The following is a 24,715-nucleotide window of genomic DNA, read 5'->3' on the forward strand; positions in this document are numbered from 1 at the left end:
GTGTCTTCATTATAGTAAAAATGTGACTAATTCAGCTATTTCAATTGCTGGCTTGGTGACTTCCTCAGTTTATTGCCAGTTATTTTCAAGTATATCTCTCAAAACAAAATTAATTTTAATTGAAAAATGTATATACATTATACACCTTATTTCCAGTTGGGGAGGGGATAATACAACATTAAAATAAAATAAAATAAAATAAAATAACTTTTTCTTAATAAAAAGAATCATAACTTTCAAGAGGTTATATTATACTACACTAAATGATCTACTTATTTCATGTCTGGAAGGCTAGAGTTAATTTGGATTTTTTTCCTGCTTAACTGGCCTAACAGGGTCTAGCCTCATCATCCTATCTCTCCCACAAACCATGATCAGTGTTTGTTGCTGCAGTATTTTTTTAAACTTAATAAATACTTTGATTATTTTTTCTTCAAATATCCCATCATTTCTGAAAATACCCTTCCTTTCCTTCTTCTCAGATCTGCAAACCATTCCTTGAACAAAGGCTTAAAAAGGGGAAAAAGGGGGAAAAGGGGGAGGCGGTAAACTGTTAAGCAAAATTAAAATTTGATAGTGTAATATGTTCCACAACCATAGTCTTCCATATCTCCAAAGAAAAGAGGAAGGTAAATGTTTCTTTACTTGGTTTTCAAACTTGGTCATTATAATTATGCAGGTGCATTCTGGTTTGGGGTTATTTCCATTTCCTGGATGTCATTGGTCCTCTTTGAAAATGAAGGACGAACAACATTTCCATTGTTGTAGCTACTGTATAGATTGGTTCTGCTTATTTCATTCTGCATCAATTTGGGGGAATTCTTCCCCCTAGCCTCAGCAGTTTAGATGCTGCATGTTTCCAGCTGAGTCACTGCTGGTTACACATCTCTTGTGGGACTCCATAGTTTTCTTCACCAAATGTGTATTTGTGTGTTTGCCCTTCAGAGCTCTCCAGTACCTTCAGCCCATTATACCTACTTCCTATGCTCACAAACTGTATGTCGTTATGCCTTGTCTTACCTCCCCTTTTGATCGATATCAGAGGTTCTTAACCTGGGGAATAGATTTCAGGGAGTCCCATGAACTTGGATGTGAAAACAAATGTATCCTTACAAATAACAATGTAACTAGTTTCCTTTGCAATCCTGTGTATTTTACTTTGAGCATTTAAACAAAACATTATTCTTCAATGGTACATAGATTTCACCAGTTTGCCAAAGGATCTCATGACACCAAAACCTCCTGATATGAATTATGAGCTGTGAGAGAGCATAGATCTCAAAATGTATAGTAGAATCAGAACATGTTAGGGCTGGAAAGGACTTTGGAGGCAATCTAGTATGACCCCCACATTTTACAAATGAGACACCTGAGGTCCACTGGGAAGATCTTACATTGATAAGGCCACACAACCAATTTTGGACCAGCACAAAACCCCAGGTGTCCAAATTTGGAATCTAGCAATCTCCTTAATTTTCCTCCATTCAGCAGAACACTCCAGATCTCTTGACTCCTTTTCCAGGCTCTAGTATGATGATAATCTAAGGACCTAAAAGAGATCATCGGCATGTTCCTTAAGTAAAAGTTATACTTCCATTTACTCAAGACTTATGTTCCCATAAAAGTCTATACATTGAATTGCATTTCAAATACACTCTTTAAAGAACTCTTGTAATGTACCTGGAATAATCACTCTTTAAATCATTTTTTCTTGTCAATTACGTTTGTATATAGTTTACATATTTGTATATTAGTCTGTATATTTAATTTTCTTAAAGTAGGGCATACCTGCATTTGTCCCATAACTCACAATATTACATTCAATATATATGTTCATGACAATCCATCCCTCTTATCAGCACTGCGCTTTCTTCATCTTCATCTTTGCCTTTCAGAATTTCTATCTTCCTTCAAGGTCCTAGCTCAGCACCTCCTCTTTCATAAAACTTTCTTTGATTCACCCAGCTCCAAGTGTTCTTTCTTACCTGATGTTCCTAGGGTTCTCTCTATTGGTCCCACCACCACCTCTCCTGTATCATACTGCCTGTCTGCATGTTAGATGTCCTTTACTCTCCTAAACTCAGTAGAATGTAAGTTTTTAAAGAAGCTTTTAATTTTTTTATTACCATTAATGGGTTCTGAGTAGCTGTTTAATAAGTATTTGAAGAAATAAATAGACTCGGGAAATGAATGCCCTATATTCTGGGACCGTAGGAATTGATATCATCTGAGGTCTTAATAATAACTGGTATTTACACAGTGTAAACAGCACATATGTATGTTTATATATGTATGTATTTTGTATATGTGTATCTCGCTCACATCCCATTTAAGCCTCATAACCCTGTTAGATTATTGACGTTATTGGCATTTTTTCTCTCTTTTTATAGATGAGGAAACAAGTTTAGAGAAGTTAACTGATTTGGCGATATAGCTAGTAAATGTTAAAAACACGTTTGAACCCAGGCCTTTCTGACTCCAGTTCTGGTACTTTGTCTTTATGCCTTGCTTTTCCTTCTTGGAAGGTTGATTGAATCATCTGGAATATTTCATATCTGGGTTCCATGGTCAGTCAGTTACTTGGGGGGAGGGAAGAAGATTCCTGAAAGATGAAAGATAAAGGATGGTACTGCTTATGGATATGTCATGGGATCTCCTCCCCCCAACTTTACCAGTACATTACCTACTCCCAGGATACTAAGGTTACTTTAGCTTCTCTGTTCCCAAGGGGATAAATTAACAAGTGTGAGTAATGTTAGAAAGCCGATTTGTTTAGTGAGTCAAGTTGTTAGAAATGCTTAGATAATGGCTTCTCCTGGGGACGGAAGATAGACCGAATTGTTGTTAGCTCCAGGGGAAGAAGTATTCCACCCACTTAAAGGCAGCTAGGATTAACACCCAGATTCTCTTAGTGTAGTCTTTGTCAGACAACCCTGGTTCAAAACTGTCCGTTTCCACCTTTATTTCTTCTTTCTTTCTCTCTTAAGGAAAATACTGCTAATGTTAATGTAGAAGTGACTTCTTACCCATACCAACACACTAGTCAGTTTATTATTCAGTTAGTGTGCCATCTCTTAAACATTAAACCAGGCATTTATCTTGAAAAGGAAAAAAAAAACAACACTAAGTACTTGGGAATTCCACTTAATAATTCCAAAATTATTCCATTATGTAAATCAAAATTATGTGACCAAATTTTATGTAATTAAAATATACTTATTTTGTGTGGTCTCAATACAATCATGATTTTTTTTTTTTGTTCTGGTTGGTAATATGGTCAGCTATATAAAGTTATGTTTACAGCTCTATATAGTTATGTTTATAGCTCTCTTAATATTCAACTAACTTTGTATTCCTGAAGGAATGTAATCTAGTCTAGTTGTATAATCTTTGTGAGATGTTGTTGTAGCCTATTTGAAGGTTTCACATTGTTTATTAGGAATATTGGTCTCTAAGTCAATATCCTTGACTTAGGTATCCAAAATATATTTGCGAAGGAAATTGGTAAGACTCCCTTTGCTATTTTTTTTTTTTTTGCAAACAATTTGTGTAATATGGAAATTACTTATTCCTTGAATGTTTAATACTACTCTCTTGGAAATCCATCTGGTTCCAGACTTTTTTTCCCTTCTGAGTGTTCATTTATGTTTTGTTCAATTTCTTTTCCCTATTTCTTTTTTTTGTTAACCTGTGTATTTTATACTTTTGTAAATATTCATTAATTTTATTATAAATTGTCAGTTTACTGGCATGTATTTGGGCAAAATAGATTTTTTAAAATTATCCCTTATTTCTTCATTTGTTGTGAATTCTACTTTTCTTTTGATACAAGCAATTTGGTTTTTTAAAATTAATTTAGTTTATGGTTATTTTAGTGTTTCTAAAAATAGTTCCTCCTTTTATTTTTAATTCCATAATTTTCCATTTCAATTCTGTCAGTTTCTTTGATTTTTTTCAGGATTTTTATTTTGGTATATTTTTTAAAAAAATTGACTGGCTTCCTAGTTTCTTTAGTTATATGCCCAGTTAATTCATTTGTTCTTTTTCTCATCAGTTGATGAAAGTGTTTAGAGATATACAATTTTCCCCAAGAACTGCTTTTGCCTACCTTTCAAAAATTTTGGTACATTGTCTTATCATCATCTGATTATCTAACATTTCTATGACTTGTTTGACTCACCAATTCTCCATGATTAAAATAGTTTCCAGCTAGTTTTTAATTCTTTCTTTGAGAATTCTTTATTGAATATCATTTTTATTGCATTGTTGTCAGTAAAGATGTTTTTTAAAGTTACTACTTTTCTGTATTTGTTTCTAAGGTTTTTATACCCTAATATACAAGGTTAATTTTTGTAAAGATGCCATATACAGATGAGAAATATGAATAATCCTTCCTGTTTCCACTTACTAATGATAATGGTAAAGATATTTACTGACTGAATGACAGTAATCATCAGAGATCTATCCATTTTTTTCTAAAATTCTGTCTAAAAGTCTTTAATTTCCTCGTTTATTTTTGCTAGACTTGTCTAGTTCTGAAAGGAATACATTAAAGTCTCCAACTATTATTGGATAAGTATATCTTCCTATAACTCATTTACCTTTTCCTTTGAGTATTTAAATGTTTGTGCATATATATTAAATATTTAAATTTACTAATATCTACAATATATTTTAGCAAAACGTAGATTCACTTTTATATTTTTTAAGTCTATTTTGGATATTGCCTTGTCTGAGATCATGATTTCTATCCCCTACTTTGTTGAGTTCAGCTAAAGGACGGAGGGAGAGGGGACAGATGGAGAGGGACCTGGGCTCTAGGGGATGGACTGATGCAGAAAGATGTCACTTTTGCTGCCCTGAAAACAGACATTCCAAGAGGCAGAAGCAAAGGAAGAGTGCAGTCCAGACGTGGGAGGGAGATGAGAGATGTGTGTGAGGATGCACAAGAAGGCCAATTTCACTAGGTTATAGAGGATGAGTTACAATGTGTAATAAGACCAGGAAGACAGAATGGTGCCAAATTGTGTAGTGTTTTAAATGCCAAGCTGAGGAGTTTATTTTTGATCCTGAGGGCAATAAAAAACTAGAGTTTTATTCCCCAATTGATAAATGGTCAAATGATATGAACAGGAAGTTTTCAGAGGAAGAAATTAAAGGTATCTATAATCATATGAAAAAATACTCTAAATCGCTATTGATTAGAGAGATGCAAATCAAAACAGCTCTGAGGTACCACATCACACCTATCAGGTTGGCTAACATGACAAAACAGGAAGATGATAAATGCTGGAGAAGATGTGGTAGAGTTGGAACACTAATTCATTGCTGGTGGACCTGTGAGCTGATCCAACCATTCTGGAGAGCAATTTGGAACTATGCCCAAAGGGCTACAAAATTGTGCATATCCTTTGACCCAGCAATATTGCTTCTGGGACTCTATGCCAAAGAGATCATAAAAATGGGAAAGGGTTCCATATGTACAAAAGTATTTATAGCAGCCCTCTTTGTGGTGGCCAAAAACTGGAAATCAAGGGGATGCCCATCAATTGGGGAACGGCTTAATAAATTATGGTATATGAATGTAATGGAATACTATTGCTCTATAAGAAATGATGAACAGGAAGACTTCAGAGAGTTCTGGAAAGACTTATATGATCTGATGCTGAGTGAAAGGAGCAGAACCAGGAGAACTTTGTACATAGCAACAACCACAGTGTGTGAGAATTTTTTTTCTGGTAGACTTGGAACTTCATTGCAATTCAAGGACTTAAAAAAGTTCACAATGGTCTTTTAAGGCAAAATATCTTCCATACCCAGAGAAAGAACTTTGGAATTCAATTGCAGAATGTAGCAGATCATTTTCTTTTGTATTATGTTTTGGTTTGTTATATGATTTCTCCCATTCATTTTAATTCTTCTACTACACGACATGACTATAGTGAAAATGCATTTAATAGGAATGTATGTATAGAACCTATGTAAATTGTATGCCATCTCGGGGAGGGAGTGGGGAGGGACGGGAGAGGGGGGAAAAAATAAACTAAGTTATATGGTAGCGACTGTAGAACACTGAAAACAAATAAAATTAATATTAAAAAAAGAAAAGAAACTAGAGTGTTAGGGAGCATAGGGGAGTAGTTTACATGGTTTATACTTTAGGAAAATCACTTTGGCAGCTGTTAGGAAGACAGATTGTAGTAGGGATACCAAGTAGGAAGCTCTTGTAATAATTCAGGTGAGAGGCGGGGATGGCCTGAACGAGAGGGTTGACTGTGTGAGCTGGGAGGATAAGATAGATAAATGGCATGCTAGACAGAGGCCTGGACCCAGACAGGAAACCCAGAGTTCAAATTCAGCCTCAAGTACCTGCTTGCTATGTGATCACTTTATGCCTGTTTGCCTCAGTTTCCTCAGCTGTAAAATGGGAATAATAATACCAGCTACTTTGTGTTGCTCTGTTGATATCAACGCAATGTCAAGAAATGTAGAAGAAAATATGTTTGTTGAATGGACCAAAAAGATTTATAGGCCCTAGGCAAAAGTGGCACAAAGTAAGAAGGCAGAGATTGGTTGAAATCCTCACTGTTGGCAAGAGCATGTCAACATTGCTTAAAGCTACTTTCCAAAGTGGGATTAGCTCATCTTTACCCTTTCTCCTCCAGGAGGCACTGTAGCACTGATAGATCGATAGATAGATAGATAGATAGATAGATAGATAGATAGATAGATAGATAGATAGATAGATATACATATGGAGGGAGAGAGAGACAGAGACAGAGACAGAGAGAGACAAACAGCTAGGCTGACAAAGTAGGCAGAGTGCTGGAACTGGAGCAAAGAACCACGTTCTGATTTTACCTACAGCGAGGTGGGGCAATGGATAGAGTACCAGGCCTGGACTCAGGAAGACTCATCTTGAGTTCAAATCTGGCCTCAGACACATATTAGCTGTGGAACCCTGGGCCAGTCACTTAACCCTGTTTGCCTCAGTTCCTCATCTTAAAACCAGCTGAAGAAGGACATGGCAAACTTCTTCTCTCTCCCCTTCCTTCTCCTCTCCAAAGGAAGGTAAATTTGGATGGCCAAAAGTTGCCCAGCTGACCTGGGTTTTACTGCCTCCTTTCCTTTCTTCTTTCTCCTTTCCTTTCTCCTTCCTTCTTTCCTTTCTCCTTTCCTTTCTTCTTTCCTTTCTCCTTTCTCCTTTCCTTTCTCTTTTCTCCTTTTCTTTTTCCTTTCTCCTTTCCTTTCTCCGTCCTTGTTTCTCCTTTCTCCTTTCCTTTTTCCTTTCTCTTTTCCTTTCTCCTCTCCCCTCCCCTCCCCTCTCCTCTCCTCTTCCAAAACCTTAAACCTACTACACTATGAAACTGGGACTCCAAGGGGCTCCTGGAACCCACTACCTTTACAATGATTATCATTAGTAACTGTTGCTGTTTCCCACTCACCCTGATGTCTTTGTTTTTCTGAACCTCATTAAAGGGGCCCTTAAACAGGCCTATTCAATGAATGGCCATTGCCTCACCCTAAGTGAGTGCCTGCGAAGACTTTGGCCTAAAGGGCCCAAGGTCTCCCAATGCATCCTGGGCCATCTCCAGTCATCCTGAGGAATATCAGGTCACTGGATTCACAGGGCTCTGGAGGAGAAGTGAGGCTGGTGACCAGCAAAGCCACCCTTCACTTAAAACAAAGTCAAGTGCAAGTCATGTCATCATTTCCCTGATAGCATGGTCTTCTTTGGCAACAAAGGACGAACATGACCACGATCTTGCAGAGAAAACCCCATGTAAGGTCACAGAGTCACACAACTGAAACAACCACAAAACCACCTCTGACTCTGTACTCTTGGCAAATTATATAACCTCTCTGAGTCTTTCTCTTCTATAAAATTTGAATAGTAGTAATACTTTTCTCCTTAGAAAGCAAATAACATGTAAAATGCCTTGTAAATCTTAAAGCACTGCATAAATGCTAGCTATTATTATTATATTTGAAGTCTCTAGAAAAGACAGCGATACAGCTTAGGCACCACAGTTTCTTGTTCTTTGTATTTCTCTACTCTCATTTCCCTCTAAATCTAGGTGTGAGAGGGCTTATACCTCTGTGGTTTAAAGGGTTTTCTGAAAGACAAAGGTGGAAGGACGAGTGGAAGTAAGCACCGGGAACTCACCCTCTTTTCGTGTCTTTGGGTGGTTTTAAATGAGAACTAAGGGTTAGGGTGGTTCTCTTCTTTTCCAGTTCTGGTTGTTTACCATCTAAATCACTAACCACATTAGCCAAAGTCTGGCAGCAAAAACAGTCCAGTAAGATGCTTAAAAGCAAGTCACCACTTCTGTTTGGAATGTTATTATGAAGTTGAATAAAGGCTGAACATCACCCATGTCACCACTCATGAAGGAACTTAGGTCAGCCCCATTCCTGGATTCCTTCTGTAGATCTTCCTGGGTGTTATTAGACTTTCAGCTTTAGTCTGGTTCTTGGAGCTTCCCTCTTGGCTAGTACCTGCAAAGCCTTTGTTTGATTCAAGCAGTAGATAGAAGGGAAGGGCTTGGAGTCAGCAAAAAGGAAGGAGATAGGAAGGAAAAAAGTTATAAATGATTATAAAGTAATAAGGCCAGTTGTCTGATGTAGCTAATAAGCTTGCTCTGTAGGCAATTTTGAAAGAGGAACAAGAACTAAAAACCTTTTTAAAATTTTATTTTTTCCCAATTATATGTAAAGACAACTTTTAACATTCATTTTTTAAAACTTGGAGTTCCAAATTCTCTCCCTTCCCCCTTTCTGAGATGGCAAACAATTTGATATAGGTTATACATGTGTGAGCTTGCAAAACACATTTCCATATTAGTCACGTTGTGAAAGAAGACACAGGCCGAAAAAGAAAAAAAACAAAAAATAAAGTGAAGAAATAGTATGCTTTGGTCTGCATTTAGACTCTATCAGTTCTTTCTCTGTATATGGGCAGCATTTTTTTGTCATGCATCCCTAAAAATATACGTTTTTAAAATGTTGCTTGTACAAATGGTAAAATTACATAGAAGTGAAAAAATGACTAACCAGTTCTGGACATATGGAAATATACTTCTCTCAGGATAAATTGGTCATGTTTACCATCACAGTCTTATCCTCTGAAATGTAATGTGAATAATGAAACTATTTTAGCAAGTTAAAAAAAAGTTTCAGGAAGAAAAAATGACTAAGATGTCCACTGATGTTTGACTCAGAGGTTCCATTGCTAGGTAGATGCCCTAAGGTGGTCATTGGGAAGAAGAAAGGTCACATATACACCAAAATATTTATAGCAACACTGTTTTTTTCTAGTGAAGAACTGGAAACAAAGTAGATTCCTGTTGAAGAGGGAGTGGGGTAACAGCTAAATGAGCTGTGGTCTCTCAATGTGATGGAATATCACTGTGCTCTAAAAAGTTAATGTAAGGAATACAGAGAAGCACATGAAGACGTACATGGGCTGAGTGAAGCAAGAAGGACCAGAGCTCAGAAGAAGGGTCAAGACTGCAAATAATGAATTATAAATCACTGCAAATAAGTGCTGGTGGAAGTTTTGGGAGTGATTGAGATTGCTGAGGGATGGAGCATAGAGAGGGAAGAGAAGAGGGCCAAGTTCAGACTCTTGGAGCATACTCACAAATGATTCAAGGGAAGGTGATGGAATCGGCAAGGGATAAGAATCTGAATTTAAGAGGTAGGAGGAAAACCAAGGGAGTATTGTGTTTCTGAAGATGAGGGAAAAGCGAGTGAGTAAGAATAATGGCCAGTGATGTTAAAAGGCTCATAGATGTCTTAGAAGCCGAGAGCTAAGACTAGATTATTGCATTTAGCAACAGAAGATATTCAGGTATAAAGGAAGGTATTCATGACCTTTAATAGAATCGTTTCAGTGGAGTAGTGGATGCAGAAGGGAGTTTACAATGACGAGTGAGGAGAGAATCTATAAAGAGGAAGTCATTGGGTGTAGAGTTTTTCAAGAACTTTAACAGAAAGGGAAGAGAGAAATGATAGGTTGAGATAGTAGCCCAGTAGGACAAAAGGATTTAAATATTTTTTTTAGAAAGATTTAGAAAGAGCATGTTTGTAGGCAAATGATTAAAAACTGTAGAGAGAGATTAAAGATGCAAGAGAAAGAAGGGACACCTGCTGGTGCAAAGTCCTGTAGGAGCTGGGTTAGGACTGTGATTAAGAGCACATGTGTAGGAATTAGCCTTAATGAGAAGGTTTCCAAGACCAAAGTGAAAAAGATGAGCAATAATGATAAAGAGAAGATTTGAAAAATGGAACTGAGAGGCTCTTGTCAAATTGCCTTAATATTTTTAAATAAATTTTTATTGATCTTTTATTTTTACAACACCTAAATTTCTCCACGTATCCCTCCCTCTCCTTCTCAGAGAGCTATCCCATATAACAAATAATTTTTTATGAAATATAAAGAAAAAGAAAAAAATCAGCAAAACCAATCAATACATGAGAGCAGTCTGAAAACACATACATTGTGCCATACCTGTGGACCTCCTGCTTCTGCAAGCCATTGGGGGAGGTGACTTCCCATATGTCTTCTTTGGTTGGGGTCATGCCTGCTCTTTGTATTTTATAATATTCACTTTTAAATCTGGTGGTTCTTTCCATTTGAATTGTTTTCATTGTTGTTTTTCTTATTCTCTTGGGCCTGCTTACTTCACTTTGCATCAGTTCATGTAAGTCTCTCCGCACTTCTCTAAATTCATTATATTTATCTTTTCTTACACAGCACAGTAATATTCCATTACGTCCATGTATCATAATTTAGACATTACCCAATCAATAGACATGATTTGTTGTTGTTCAGTCCAACTCTTGATGACTCCATTTTGGGGAGTTTTCTTGGCAAAGATATTGAAGTTTTCCATTTCTTCTCCAGCTTATTTTACAGATGAGGAAACTGACGCAAATAGGGTTACGTGATTCATCCCACATTGCACAGCTGCCAAGTGTCTGAGGTCAAATTTGAACTCAGGTCTTACTGACTTCCAGACCAGCAAGCATGGAAACACTGCGTCACTTTGTTGTTATTTCTTTGCCATCACAAAGAGTGTTACTTTAAATATTTTGGTGCATATGAGAACATTCTTGCTATCACTGACTTCCTTGGAGTTTATGCCTAGTAGCATAATCTCAGGGTTAAAGGGTTCGACATTGTTGTCCCTTTATTTGCACATTTCCAAACTGCTTTCCAAAATGTCTATACTGACTCACAGCTCCATCAACAAATTTGTAGTGTGTCCATCATTCTATTGCCCCTCAACACCAACTATTCCAATCTTTTGTTGTCTTTACCCATTGTTGGTGAAATCTCAGGACTGGGGTTTTGTTTTTTTTTTTTTGAGGGGGTCCATGAACTTTTATTTTTTTAATCGTTATTTATTTATTTATTTTCTTTTAAAATAGATTTTCACCTTAGTCCTGTTGCATAGAAGAATTAAAATGAATGGGAGAAACCATAAAAACAAAACAAAGTGTAACACAAGAGAAAATGGTCTGCTTCATTCTGCGATCCGATTCCATAGTTCTTTCTCAGGATGTGAAAGGCATTTTGCCTCAAAAGTCCATTGGAAGTTTTTTAGGTCCTTGCATTGCTATGAAGGGCGAAGTCTCCCAGAAAAATTCCTTACACACTGTGGTTGTTGCTGCATACAAAGTTCTCCTGCTTCTGCTTCTTTCACTCAGCATCAGTTTATATAAGTCTTTCCAGGTCTCTCTGAAGTCTTCCTGTTCATCATTTCTTATGGCACAATAGTATTTCATTACATTCATATACCACAACTTGTTCAGCCATTCCCCAATTGATGGGCATCCCCTTGATTTCCAGTTCTTGGCCACCACAAAGAGGGCTGCCATAAACATTTTTGTATATGTGGGACCCTTTCCCATTTTTATGATCTCTTTGGGATACAGGCCTAGAAGCCCTTTGGGCTACAGGATTGTTTTTATACACTCTAATTCTAACTCTTCTTCTACCAAGGGGAGGGAGGGATTATGTTTACCACCAGCCTTCTGGAATCAAGACTATCTATTATATTTAATCTAAATTCTGATGCCTTTTAATGGTTTTTTTTCCATTTACATAATTGATATCATTGTCTATACTGTTCTCCTGGCTCTGTTTTCTTCTCTCTGCATCAATTCATACAGGTCTTCCTATGGTTCTCTGAATTCCTCATTTCTTACAATACAGTAATAGTCCATGACATCCCTATGCCACAATTTGTTCAACTATTTTCCAGTCACAAAGTATTGACTTTTCTAGTTTTGTCCTTCTGTTTGTAACTAGTACTGCTATGAATATGTGGGTGTCTCTAGGACCTTTCTAGGGGAATGAGTAGCATATGCAGACAGTATGGAGCTCCAAAGAGAAAAGGCTATTGTGAAGTGAGGAGAGATAGATAAAATGCTGCCTGAAGCCAGCCTTCCACAAAGTCTCACTGAAGAGAGCCTCTGTAAGTCTATGCAGAAAATGAGGCTTTTAGGCCCTGGAGAGAAAAGATGCAATTAGCAGCCAATCTTCTGTAAAACCTGCGCAAGGTTTCCTTTGTGCCCTTTCAAACTGATTAAATGCAGCATTTGTGGTTATTTCTATTAAAAAGTTGGGTACTGTGTCTTTGGTTAGAAATGTAACTCTCTCTCAGACTGTTTATTGCCCCTGTGGGAAAGTCATATTCACCTTAAGGCATTAGTATAGCCATTTTTTCCCAAAAGTGCGACTATTTGGAGTTTATATTATTATGAATAGAGTAAATGTGAAACCAGACTTGGAGTCAAGAAGACTCATTTCTGTGAGCTGAAATCTGATCTCAGATGGTTGATAGTGGTATGACCCTGAGCAAGTCACTTAACCCAGTTTGCCTCAGTTTCTTCACTTGTAAAATGAGCCAGAGAAGGAAATAGCAAACCACTCCAGTATCTTTGTTAAGAAAACCCCAAATGGTGTCATAGTATTGGAGATTGTCCCGGCCTAATTGCCGTGGGCTGCCTGAGTCATCTTACCTTTCCCAGGTCTTCGGTGGCCAGCTGGATAAATGTATTGAGAGAAGAGACTTTCCAGAGTCAAACAAGGGTTAGGCTTTATTCAGGATCTTGGTTACATGTCCATATGCAGGTGAGTTCTTCCCCAGGAGAAAGGTGCTATGGTATTGGCATAGCACACCAAGAGGAGCAAGTGTTATGCCTGACCAGCAGGCTGCTTATCCTCCTGTGGAGCTCGCGAGTAAAAGAATGAGGCGGGAGAGCAGGTCATGAAGCAACTCCGATTTATTCAAGCAAGCATTCTGGTTACATAGTCTCTGCCAGCCAGCCCAATGAACCATGGTAACACACACAAACAAACCTGAAACTATAGTAATGAACACAAGCTGGAACTATAGTAACAAATGCAAACCAGGGGTGGGGCCGTCCCTTCCAGCGCCATCTTATTCACCCTTCCCTGCACCAGACTCAGTTTACCTGATGTCTGTCAGTGTGGCATCCCAGATGGTGTGGAGGTCAGTGCCCCTAACAACTCCCCCTTTTTGTTTTAGACCCGATGACCTTCTCGGGTTTGTACATCTCTCATCTTGAATTGATTTTCAGTAAGCATACACATTGCATCTTTTACAGTTGGTAGGGCACATTTGAGACATGCTGGCACAAGACATATAACAATCAAGATAGCAATACCTCCTGACAACAATGGACCTAGCCAATTAAACAATGAGGTGGATTGATCAAAAGGTTGCATCATGTCCGAAACAAAATTCTCAGGTATTAATTTTTTCGTCCCCTGAGTATTTACATCCAATGCCAATTTTTCCAACAGTTTCATTTCACTTGAAACATTGGCGAGTGTTAAACCATGCAACTGAGCTCTTATTTCTTCCCAATTAAATTCAGTATCATTATACAATTTGTTCATCATGCAAAAATGACGATATCTGTAATCACATCTTAAAGCCAATTGTGTTTCTATGGGCTGCAGTTCATCTCCAATAGCTATTACATCATTTTATAACATTAGAATGGCCTGACAGAATTAGTGATCCATCCTCAATTGTTCCCTAAATCCCACTGATACATTAATTGTACAAACACCAAGGATAGCCCTTCACCAGTCCTGTAAAGTTAAAATGTCTGCTAATGTCCAAAGGTCCAATACTGGTCCTCAGCCTGGCTCACTGTTAGAAGCAGTAAGATGCAGCTGACTAATTTCATGGCTCAGGCGTTGTAGTTTCCTCTTCTTTCTCTGGCAGAATCCCTGTGATTTCTTCCCGGTGCTGTACAATCCGTAGTCTTTTCACTGGTACCCAGATCTCCTTGTCTCCTGTAAAGATACAAGCATAACCCTTGCCCCAAGTTAATATGGTATCATGTTCTAGTGGTGAGTCTGAGCTGACCATGTATTTCATGGCAGATGTAAGACCATGCTCATCGAATTTTAAAAATTGATTGTGTAAAGTGCTAATTTCAATTGATTAAAAAATTAAATGTGTATAGTGCCAGTGCCAATTTCCAAAAATTGATTGTGTGCCATGGACCTGCGATTGTGTGTCATGGACCTGCGATTGTGTGCAGTGGACCTGGGTCCCGAAACTCCCCCTTTTTGTTTTTGGACATATTGTTTTATGGTGCGGTTTGCACGTTCTACTATGGCTTGTCCTATGGGATTATAGGGGATCCCAGTCACATGACAGATTTCAAATTCTGAAAGGAATTTTTAGAAGGCCAAAGCAGCGTATGCTGGGCCATTGTCTGTCTTTAATAGTCGTGGGACACCACGGGTGGCAAAACATTGAAGTATATGACTACACACGTCCTTAATTGACTCTCCAGTGTGAAGCATACTTCCTACATTTTGGGCACAGTGTGGTTGGTCTCCTTCTAAAAGTTGGTCTATTTCCCTGGACCTGAAATCTCTTTCTCTCCTCTTAGTTGATTCTACAATCCCTCTTGTAATGTCCTATTTGTCCACACAGAAAGCATCTCACCTTTGGTCTCGCCAGTTTCAACTTTAAACTTAGCAATATGCTCCTTCAGGGTCCAATTCATCCTTTCTACCTGGCCTGAATTCTGGGGTCCAAGTACATGTACTCAAGCACCCCATCCTGTCTCCCTTTAAACAGATGGGACCCAACATATTTTGGGATAATGGATGAAGTTCTCAGCTTCTGAAACTGCTTCCTGCTGAGACTGGACGTAGAGCTGACCCTGCCTCACAGGGTCCCAACATTGGAGGGGTTAGGTCTTTAACCAGTATGAGGAACTTGACGATTCAGAGGGTGATAGGTGATATTACAATTCTTGAGAAAGGGACGTCCTTCCACCAGGTCAGGGAACTTTGTGGAGGGAGGCAGCTTACAGAAACTGAAGCACAATTTTTATACCCTAATGCAGAGAATCCAACTTAATTGCTCATGTGGCTTTAGAAAAGAGGGGAGATTTGAGTAACTTCCAAGTTTCAGATACAGCCCACAGCACTTTCACAAAGAAAGCTGGTAGCTGGTAAGGGGGGGAAAACCAACCAACTGTCCACAAGCCCTGGATACCTGAAACTCGGGTATCCAAGGAGAGAGACCTTATGGAAGAGAAATTTTATTTAGCCACTATGCAAGTACTATGCAAAGTACCATAAATCTTCTCACAAATGAATAGATGATAACAAACCAGATTCTTAGGTATTAAAGAATTTCTAAATATAAAACATCTTTGACTCTGTTTGAATTCAGATAGGAGTGAAATTTTCCAATCATGCAGTATCTGTATTATAGCCAGACTCAGGAACAATCAGGTGAGAAACATTCCTTTATAAAAGGACACAGTGGGGAAACTGACCAGGAGGATCCCATCCTAGATTGAGTCTAGAATTGTCCCCTCAGTGTTTCCTCTCCAGACACAAATTTCACCTGATAACACTACAGGATGAAGGATCACAGTCTCTCTGAGTAACTTCTGGCATATTCTTTCAGATACTGATTTAATGCAGACAACTATACCCAAATTCAAACTTAAACAAAATTATTTATGGTCCCAAATGCTTTTACCTCAAACAGCAAATTTCACTAATCCCAACTTAAAGCCAAATACAGTTATTTGTATTCCCATGGAGTTGAAATAAGCAATGAAGATTAACAGGACTCACATACGTAAGAGATTTCATTTAAGATCCTTCCTTCTCAAATTTAAAACTTGTCCTGATATAAAAGCCAATTGTTACAACTTTTGAGCAAGTCACATTCATTATTTATGAATTATACAAGCCAAACAATTTTCTTAGGACTGATGACCTTGTCCACATGAAAGGAGCCTTGGCAGATTTACAAAATAAAAGGAATTGGCATGGATCCCATGCCTGCCAACCCCAAACATATAAGAGGACTGTTCTGAATGGGCAGAACCAGTCTAAATAAATTATTACTCCATTCATTTCTTTCCACACATAGTAATCAATTAACAATTTTAGGTTTAGCATTAAAACAGCAGCTTTTTAGCTGTAACTTTTTTAACAGGCAAAGGTGAAAATACCTGGTTTTCTAAATAACATAACTTTTCCAACATCTTTTAGTTTCAACAAAATTCAGATTACAAATTGCTTTCTCTAACACCATTTCTGGATTATAGAGTAAAATAAAAATCTTGATGGTTCTAACTTTTACTCAAGAAAGTTTCACATCTGTGGCCACTCCTTAAAAATGTTTTTGAAAGAAAAAGTTGTGAAACTGCAAGTGGAAGTGAGGGAGACTCTGGAACAAAGTCCAGTGGCTCCTAGTCTCCTCCTTTCCACCTGGGAGTTTCAAAGCTTTATCTCTGAGGTGTCTTTTTTCTTTCCTCAGTAGGTTTCTCAATTTATCAGTTAGCTCTTTAACACTGTCCTGCAAATCCTGCACCATCTATCTGTTCTTCCATCTCTCTTCTAAGTTTAGATATATGGGTGCTGGCTGCCTTTCTGGGCTATTGTCCCTTGTACTACTCTCTGACTCTGACGGGGCTGTCTGTGAGGATGTGGTGAATGTTCTCATTTGCACTGCCTTGCCACTGTCTTCCTCTATGAACACATTCTTCAGCATGTTATATAGAAAGAATGTGTACTGATCCTGACTCAACTTTTGTGAGCTTTGCCTCATTTCAATTTTACTCATGGTTACACCTCGTCTCACTCGAGCTGAATGTGCACGTCTTCTCCTGCTTCCGCTTCTCGGATCCACTCCCGGAGGCACTCGGTGAAACAAACAGGCTACGGTTTCCTGTCGCGCTCAGGTATCCGCTTTTGACCCTGTCCTGATAGCTCCTGTATGCTGGACTCTATGAGCCCTGGCTGTCTAGGCTTCTGGAGAGCCTGACTCATTCGGGGGATTACTGAGGGACCTGATTTCTTCAACTGGGGTTCCTGAGGGACCTGACTCCCTCAGCTGAGTTTCCTGAGGGACCTGACTCCCTTGGCTGAGTTTCTTGAGGGACCTAACTCCCTTGGCTGAGCTTCCTGCTCCTTCCCCCTGCTTGTGGTCCCAGTTCGGGCGCCAAGTTGCTATGGTATCAGCATAGCACACCGAGAGGAGCAAGTCTCATGCCTGACCAGCAGGCTGCTCGTCCTCCTGTGGAGCTCGCGAGTAAAAGAATGAGGCGGGAGAGCGGGTCATGAAGCAACTCTGATTTATTCAAGCAAGCATTCTGATTATATAGTCTCTGCCAGCCAGCCCAATGAACCATTGTAACACACACAAACAAACCTGAAACTATAGTAATGAACACAAGCTGGAACTATAGTAACAAACGCAAACCAGGGGTGGGGCCATCCCTTCCAGCACCATGTTGTTCACCCTTCCCTGCACCAGACTCAGTTTACCTGATGTCCATCAGTGTGGTGTCCCAGATGGTGTGGAGGTCAGTGCCCCTAACAGAAAGGAACCCCTCTCCTCTTTAAGGAGCAAGGATCACACAGTGAGAGGACGGAGGCGGAAGAGGGGAGGGACCCCTGGGAGGGACCCCACTCAGGCTTTCCTGTCCCCACTTAAGCTCTCCCAGCTGCATAGTCCGCACGTGGATACTGTGCATGCTCTCAGCCCCTAGCTAATCAACAAAAAGGTGTGCTCAGACCACAGACCAATCTCAAGGGTGAGATGCTCTCCCCAGCAAGTTTCCACTGAGAAGAGGTGGAGAAACAAGAAAGCTCAAGTCTCACTCCTCAATTCCCAGCTGTTCCCTGGGGAGCCTCATGAGAGCTCACAATCAAGAAGCCCTCATTTTTACCTGCCCAAAACCATTCACGTGAGAACTGAGCTTACACCCCAACAGGAGATGACTGAAAATGACGGAAATCCAAAATGTGAAACCACTGAAAAGCCACTTAGGTCATACTGCTAAGGAGAAATTTCTAGAACAGAGACAGAGGTAAAGTAGTCTTTCCTTCAAGGAAGAATTTCCCTACCTCTCTTTGTTCCCAGATACTTTTCCTTGCTTCTGTTTTTATATAAAGAGAACCTGCAATTTGGGCCATGAAGACAAGGCCTGGAGATGCAGAAGGACATTGCATCCCATTGTTCAGTGGTGCCTCATCCAGGTGCTTACTTGAATCTCAGCCCTCAGACACCTGCCCTGGTCACTGGAATGCCTTCATCTCTCTTCCTCTGACCACATCACTCTCTACAAAGCAAATGTATTCCCCACTGTGAAAAAAAAAAAAACATCCATTGCTGGTAGTTATAGGAAGGACTGAATGTGGCTGTGCAGTTGTATCAGCAAGGCAATATTCACAGTACTGATGGTGACTATGAATATGCCGGCATAGTTCTCAATCACAAAGTTTAACAGACTCTCCACATAGAAGGCAGAAAGAAAACATTTGTTTAGATACCAGAAAGCCAAATCCCAACACCAGAAAGCCAAATCCATCATAGTAACCAAGAAGTCAATATACATTATCACTGTAGGGGACAAAGCCACTCCCAAGCCTTCCCCCCACCCCCCCCACAGACACACCTTCACCTCCCTCCCTGCCCCGGGCCTTCCCACAAGCAAACACTCACAACACTAGCTGTGCCTGCCTGTGTTCTCTCTCTCCTCTGCCCTAACTGCTCTCACCAGCTTTCTCCTAACTCTGCTCCACCCTTCCTGTTCCACCCATTCAGCAAGCTCCTTCTTAACTTAGGCTTCTTTGTGATTTAAGCACGTCACATGGGCCTATGAATGGGTGGGAAAAATCTTCAAATTAAGCAAAAATACATTAACAAAAGATCAATTAAGTGTGAGTGTGTAGGGAAGATGCTCTATACTTGGCTTCCTGACTTACAGATTGCCAGTATCTTGAGCAAACTCGTATTTGCTTTTTAATAATCCACTTGCAAAGGTGAGGAATGGGAGGTGGATTATGTATTTGTCATTTGTTCTTCCTGTGAGAAATTTATCCAGATTCCAATTCCATCTGCTCTTCCATTGCATTGAAATGCATCTCAAATGGCCTATAAATCAGATAGGCCAACAAGCAAAATTGCCTTTTTACTCAAATCAGTTGGTAAAATGGTGTCATGAATTAGCAAAGAAATCTAAGAACATAACTAAACATCATTAAAATTCAGTTCTCTCAGGCACTTTTCCATTACTAACATGTCACCATAAGTAATGTTTGGATACATGATATTAAATAATATAGAATCAGTAGGCAGCTACAGGGTACACAGTCAGGAAGTCAGGAAGATCTGAGTTTGAATCCAGCCTCAGACGCTTAGTGGCTGTGTCACCCTGGATGAGTTGTTTCACCACTGGGCCTCAGTTTTCCTCTCCTGTAAAATAGGTTTAATGATAGCACCTACCTCACAGAACTGATGTAAATATCAAATGAAACAGTATATGTAAAGTGCTCTGTAAATCTTAAAGTGCAAATTAAAAAATGATAGCTAATATTTATGTATTTCTTTTCCTCCAGCCCCCAAGTCCAACTGGCTAAAGGGAACTGGGGAGGGGGAATATAGTTATCAGGAAGGCTTTCCTTCTTTAAAATTATCTAACCCCCAAAAACCCATTTCTTAGAGAGTAACTTGAGTCAACAGGTTCTTATAAAGCCTTTTTTTTTAAAGACGAGGTTTAAGAAGGATATGACAAAGAACACATTTTGCAAGGGATCCAAGCTCCTCTTGTCTCATTCAAAAAGAAAAATAAAGACTCCAAAAAGAAACCATATTATGCTTTATTATTACAATATCTTCCCCCAACATCTCTGCCAGTGCCTTATTTTGTTGTAGGTGGTCAGGGTAGGAGAGGTGAAGGCATCTTAATGATCAGGGCAGGTGTTTGAGGGCTGAGATGCAAACTAGTATCTGGCTGAGATACCACTGGACAATGGAATGTAGTACCCTTCTACTCTTGGGGCATTTCCAAGCCTCTTCTGAACAGACCAAATGGCAGATTATCTTCTTTGGAAACAGAAGGAAGAAAAAGTGTCTGGAGACCAAAAGGGAAAGGGAGATTCTTTGAAGGAAGGACTACTTTACCTATGTCTCTGGTCTTGAAATTTCTCCTCAGTAGTATGGCCTGCAAGGAAGGCTCTGCCAGGGTAATGGCACTAGAAGAGGTAGGAAGGCTTTGACTCCAGGCTTGGCTCTAGACTGTGTCTTTTTTCTGAGAAAAAGCTTGAAGACCAGCCATTGGTGATAAGTTATTTGGCATGGTAATAACCCATGATAAACAAAAAAGAAAAATACAAGATGGCTTTGTACCTTTATCATTTTTTATCCCCATTTTTATTGTCATAAGAGACCTGGGAGATAGTCAACCAGTATCTATTAAGCACCTATGTAAGCACTGGGGATACAAAGAAAGACAAAAGGTGGCCCCCATTCCATAGGATCTCACAGTCCAATGGGGAGGTAACATACAAATAATTACAGACAAAACAAGTTTTATATAGGATAAATTGGAAATAATAAACAAAGAGAAAGCACTAGAATTGACTTCTTGTAGAAGGTGGTATGTTGACTGGACCTTAAAGGGAGCCAGAAAAACCTAGAGAGATGAGGAGAGAGAGCATTTCTGTGATGGAAGACAGTGGGGAGAATGCTCAGCATGGGAGATGTAGTTTCTTGTGTGAGGAACAATGAGAAAGCTGGTGTCAACTAAATCACAGACTGTGAAGGAGTGTGAGACATAAGAATTTTTTTCAATTCAACAAACATTTATTAAGTGCCCACTATGTGCCAGACGCTGTGCTGAGCTCTGAGGATACAGATAAAAACAAGAAAGAAGCCCCTACCCTCAAGATGCTTACAATCTAATAGGGGAAGGATGATGCAAAGCAGGAGAGGTCCTGCTTGGGAGAACCTGCTTCGGGGCATTTTATTCCCTGGAATTCAAAATAAGCAGAACTGCAGGTTTCAGAAAGTGGAATGAGCTAGAAAGTCCAGGGTCCTGCCCTCTATAAAGGAAAGCTTTGGAAGGAGTTTAGCGTTCCATCCTCCAATCAGAAGAGGAGCTGAAGGAGTTGGGAATGTATTGAGTATCCAAGGCTGAGTTAAACAGCATGAGTGGCAAGGTGAGGATGAGGATGGCAGGTTAGGAAGAGTTTTGAACACTAAATGGAGGATTTTGTATTTGATTGACTGATTATTGATTAGAGTGGGTACAATAGTCATACTTGTACTTTAAAAAGATCACTTTGACGTCTGAATGGATGATGGACTGGAGTAGGGAGAGACTTGTGGCAGGAAGATACCCACTCCCTCCCCCAAGCAGGCTAATGCAATAATTCAGGTGTGAGGTGGTAACAGTTCACACTAAGGTGATAGCAGTGTCATAGGCAAGAAGGAGACCTTTTCCAGGGATGTTACAAAGATAATTTATTATCCCCATTTTATAGATGGGACAACTGAGCCAGAGCAAGGTGAAGTAACTGGGTCACACAACCAGCAAGTATCTGAGGCAGGATTTGAACTCAGGCCTTCCTGACTCTGGGTCCAGCACACAGTCTATTCTATCACTTAGCTTCCTGTTGACTTGTTGCACTAACCACCTAGATGAATTGCTTCCAAGTGAAGGTACTGGATTGTGATTCTGATGAAAAGATTGTTTCTTTGAACTTTGGGGCTCTGAGTCATCCTTTGCACCAGGTACGTAAATAGTGACCTGAGTATACATTGACCAACGAGGAGACAGAATCCTGTCTGAGTCGTTATCAACCTTGACATTCTTGATAAAAATGAAACGAGAAGACAAAAGGAAGTTGTTGCTAAATGGAAGGATAATTTGCTGATTCTCCTCTGAGAGGCAAAAAAAAAAAAAAAAAAGGAGTTGGCAGAGTTGGTTTAACTGTGTATCCAAAGACAAGATAGATCATTGTGTGAGATATTTATTTACATTATATTTCAGTGTTTTTGATGCACTTTTGCCAAAAGGCTGTTATGAAGATAATTGCAGCTTACACATGAATATTTGTTACAAAGGATGAAGAAATAGAGGAATTCTACAAAAATCCTCCAAATTAAGTCAACATATACTTTAATACTGACTATATTTGTCTTATCAACGAAATTTGGTGCAGTGTTTTCTTCCTCATTTTTTGAGAATAAATTGTGCAACATAACCACTTTAAACTTTGGAAAGAATTCACTTGTAAAATTCATCTGAATCAGGGTTCCCTTTCCCCCTAGCCTTTATCGCCTTCTTTGCAGTCCTTACACCTCTCATTCTTTGGTACCCCAGCATCTAACACAGTATCTGCCAGATAGTAGGTACTTATTTTTTTATACTTAAATAAATGTATTTATTAATTGTGCTAAGGCAGTTAGGTGGTGCAGTGGATAGAGTACTGAGGCCTGAAGTCAGGAAAATGAATCTTCCTGAGTTCAAATCTGGCTGTGTGATCCTGGGCAAATCACTTGACCCTGTTTGCCTCAGTTTCCTTATCTGTAAACTGCGCTAGAAAAGAAAATGGCAAACCATTCCCTTACCTCTGCTAAGAAAGCCCCAAAAGGGCTGACAAAGAGTCAGCATGACTGAAACAAGTGAACAACAAAAAATTATGCTAAGCACTGGGTCTACAGAAACAAAAATGAAGAGTTCTTTCCTTTAAGGAGTTTTATATTGCATATATCTTGGGGGTCAAAATTTAGGAATAAGTCAAAGATTTTTCTTATGTTACAAATTGTGTTCCAGGATGATTGCGCCAATTCACAGTTCTACCAACAGTAAACTTCCTCGTGGCTTGTTCAGTTTCTTTTTCTGTAATGATGTTGCTTTTTATTTCTTGTTTCGTTAATTTGGATCTCTTCTATTTCTGTTGTGAACCTCCCCTGGTAACAAAGAAAACAACTTAGGCAAAACTAAGTGACCACCTCTGATAGCACAGCTCCACACCCAAAGCTGTTGTGCCTATATAGCTACCTGAACAAAGAGTATTTCTTTCTTGTTCTCTGAGACCAACACAGGTCTTTGCCAATCAATAAGAATTCAACTGTCTCTCTTTAAGTGGGTATTTTTTGGTATTTTTCTCCTGATTCTGTTCTCTTCACTCTGTATCAGTCCATACAATTCTTCTGATGTTTCTCCAAATTCCTTATAATTGTTGAACAATAACTCATTATATCTATATGCCACAATTTGTTTAGCCAGTGACTCTTTAGTTTGTACCTACTTAGTTTCCAGCTTTTTTCTTACCACAAAAGTGATGCTATGAATATTAGTATAAATTAGACCTTTCTTTCTATCTGTGACCTTCTTGGGGTCAACTGTGAGGGCCCTCCCCACGGCTGCCTTGGGGGTAGCTATGTGATTCAATGGATAGAGCACTGGGCCTGGAATCAGGAAGACCTGAGTTCAAATTTTACCTCAGATACTTAACTAATTCTGTGACCCTGGGCAAGACACTTAGCCTCTGTTTGTTTCAGTTATCTCAATAGTAAAGTGAGGATTATAATAGTATTTGCCTCCCTGGGTTGTTGTGAGAATCAAAGGAGATAATATTAGTAAAGTACTTAGCACAGTGATGGCACCTAGTAGGTGATTAATAAGTGCTTATTTTCTTCCCCCCAAACTACCTTATTATATTTATTTGTACTTAATCTCTTTGTATTTATTCTGTATACTTAGAGATGTACTTGTTCTATTTCCCCTTAGAGTGAGCCCTCCTTTAGGGCAAAGATTGTTTTATTCTTTGTACCCCCACCATCTAACACTCTGCCTGATACACAGTAGGTGCTTAATAAATGCATTTATTGTGCTGTGCACTGAGACAGAAATGTAAGAGTTCCTGCCTTTAAGGAATTTTATATTGTACTTGGGGTATCTTTGGGTCAAAATTTATAAATAATTCAGTGACTTTTTTCATATAATTCCAAACCATGTTCCAGAACGATTGGACCAATTCACAATTCCATCAGTACTATATTAGTGTGCCCCTCTCCTTATAGTCACTTCAACACTGACTATTTCTGCTTTTTATCATCTTTGCCAATTTATTAAATCCACCTTTGAAGACCAATTTGGGTGGGGAATGTGAAGGAGAAGTAGGGGAGAGACTTGAGGCTTCTTAAGGGGAGGTCCTTGCTAGGGGAGGGAGAGGATTAAATCCTAGGGGGATACTCCTGAGCTGGATCCCACCTTCCTAAGTCAATGGGCATGTTGGGCAAAGGGAGCAATTATTCACACATTACATTTTTTTGTTTCTTGCTTCCCACTCCATTCTGAGGTCCCTTAGAGAGGACGTGATCCTGATCTC

The 24,715-nt window shown here is 39.2% G+C and overlaps 1 protein-coding gene across 2 annotated transcripts in view; it reads left to right on the forward strand.

The window, feature by feature from the left end:
• The window catches only part of LOC140520718 (tumor necrosis factor receptor superfamily member 10A-like), a 46,599-nt gene that overhangs the window by 12,828 nt on the left and 9,056 nt on the right, over positions 1–24,715 (forward strand). The window lies entirely within an intron of this gene.

The sequence above is a fragment of the Notamacropus eugenii genome, chromosome 1 (genome assembly GCF_028372415.1).
Source record: "Notamacropus eugenii isolate mMacEug1 chromosome 1, mMacEug1.pri_v2, whole genome shotgun sequence".
In the NCBI taxonomy this organism is placed as follows: domain Eukaryota; kingdom Metazoa; phylum Chordata; class Mammalia; order Diprotodontia; family Macropodidae; genus Notamacropus; species Notamacropus eugenii.